Source organism: Austrofundulus limnaeus, unplaced genomic scaffold, assembly GCF_001266775.1.
Source record: "Austrofundulus limnaeus strain Quisiro unplaced genomic scaffold, Austrofundulus_limnaeus-1.0 Scaffold7, whole genome shotgun sequence".
NCBI lineage: Eukaryota > Metazoa > Chordata > Actinopteri > Cyprinodontiformes > Rivulidae > Austrofundulus > Austrofundulus limnaeus.
The window spans coordinates 1,204,023-1,206,291 of NW_013952409.1; the positions used below are offsets into that span (position 1 = coordinate 1,204,023).

At 39.0% G+C, this 2,269-nt stretch overlaps 1 non-coding gene and 1 pseudogene across 1 annotated transcript; one reads left to right on the forward strand and one right to left on the reverse strand.

Annotated features, from left to right (window-relative positions):
* Positions 1-253: 253 nt before the first annotated feature.
* Positions 254-324, reverse strand: trnag-ccc (transfer RNA glycine (anticodon CCC)). Its single transcript has one exon. It is a non-coding gene; the product is annotated as a tRNA-Gly (tRNA).
* A 406-nt stretch (positions 325-730) lies between these two features.
* LOC106535299 (zinc finger protein 665-like) overlaps positions 731-2,269 on the forward strand; it is a 7,550-nt pseudogene continuing 6,011 nt past the window's right edge.

Genomic DNA, 2,269 nt, shown 5'->3' on the forward strand with positions numbered 1-2,269 from the left:
TAGTGATCTTACCATAAAATCCTGAAACKCTCGTTTCTGCCAGAGCAGACGTACGCGGGTTAAGTTACAGAACATGCAAAACAGTTCAAAGTCACATAATAAAAATAATACGGCAGAGGTAGCTTGCTTTCATCCAGTACGGACTGCTGTTGAATCAGCACCAGATTCGTCCGTATCGACGCCGAGCGGTTTACTCTGTGTTCCTGCAGAAGTGTTCACTATTCAAATAGTGGAAAAAAAGAAAGAAAAAGCGTGCGCCGCCCGGGAATCGAACCCGGGTCGCAAGAATGGGAATCTTGCATGATACCACTACACCAGCGGCGCTACGTAAAATGRGGTGGAAGTGGACAAACTAGGACTATCAGGAGTCAGAACTCTACCACGGTTGTTTTATAGTACATATTTGTCATTTCATTTTTGAAAAAATGACAAAAGATATGTCGCGGAAAAGAACTCGGAGAGTACGCATTTACTGCCTTTATTTAAAGGAAAAAGCGGAGAATCCTCATACCGGAAGCAACCCGTTTGTACTTCCGGATAAACAACCACGCGCTGGAATCTGCTTCATGCTAACAGCTAAATTATTTTGTTTTAGACCACTGTAACAAAATCACAAGTAATATAGTTTTGAATCGACAATTATACAAAAGGTATGCGATTCTTGTTCTACGCAGTTAAGTTTTATAATCCTCATACCGGAAGTGACCCGTATGTACTTCCGGATAAACAACCCCGCGCTGGAATCTGCTTCATGCTAACAGCTAAATTATTTTGTTTTAGACCACTGTAGCAAAAGTYCAAGTAATATAGTTTTGAATCGACAATTATACAAAAGGTATGCGATTCTTGCTCCGCGTAGTTAAGTTTTAACTAGAAACAAACAATTCTAAATCCAAATAAGACGGAACTGTTATTTTTATTTAGCGTATTGAGGCTAACTGCCACTGGATTGTCTGTTATTCTTTTCAACTTACTTATCCCACTGTTTTACTGTAACTATAACAATTGTTGTAAAGATTTTTAACCAGCAAAATCGATTTCTTAATCTTAAGCTAATTCAACATCATATTAACGTCAATTCAATCGTCCTCCTTGGTGTTTTCTTTTCCCTAAAAGCCACTAATTTTCACTCATCTTCCACTAAAGGTTGACTCTCATGTCGGGCAACAACAGCGACATGGAGTTGGTTGAGACAACCGTGGAGGTTGTTGAAATAAAAGAGTCCCTGTCTCTGAAGAGTAGCACCCCAGCAGGTACAGTCAGTACTGTGATAACCTTGTGTTTTAAACAGAGATGTTAAATGTTTGACATGAATTGTGTACTCTTTAGGTCATGTACTCGTGGTGTCTGATTTAGAGCCATCAGAAGCTTCAATCCAGAAGCTGCTGAACACCGTGGGACAGGAACAAACTTCAGGTGGCTTCTGTAAGCAAAGAAATATTGTTTTACAAAATATGAAGTCATCAAGTTTATATATATTTTAATTAAGGCACTTCTGACCCGTGTTGAGTATATATTATTCTCCGTTTACAGGAATAACTGCATGTGTTTATGATTTAGAGTCATTAAAATGAAACATGTTGGTTATTTTTCAGGGTGTGAGGAGTGTCTAACCCTTTTCCAGGACCAGACTGATCCAAATAACAGTGGTCCATCTTACGTTCTTGACTTTCCAACAAGCCAGGGTGTCCCACAGCGAGCTCTCCTCACCTTACCTTTTGGCCTGGTGATAGGTAGATCAAGTATTCCTGATGCTGGAGTCGGGGTTATAAATCAGGGACAAGTGGTGTCTCCAGGGATGCATTTCGGACCTTTTGAGGGAGAACTGACAACAAGGGAAAATGCCTTAACAAGCGATTTTTCTTGGGAGGTAAAAAAAAGGATATGTTAAAGTGACATCATTCGTTTTTATAAGTCTTAACTTTAAATTTAAAGTTCTTGTGTTTGTTGCAATTTTATTCAGATTTACCTAGGAGAAGATCAGTATGAGTARATTGATGCTGCCAAGGATTCCGTCGCAAACTGGATGAGGTAATAAATTCTGAACAACTTTTTATTGTTTATTGATTGATGGTATTTACTGTGTACTCAAAAATGGGGGAAAATTTAGGTTCATTATTCCAGAAAGTTACAGGGAATGTTTCGTGCTTTGTCTTTTATTTACCTAGAGCCATTATTAATGATCAGGGTTCGGATTTATAAAACTGGCGTACGCACAATTTGAGCCCAGAAAATTGCGTACGCCACTTTTTACGCCGAGGTTGTGATT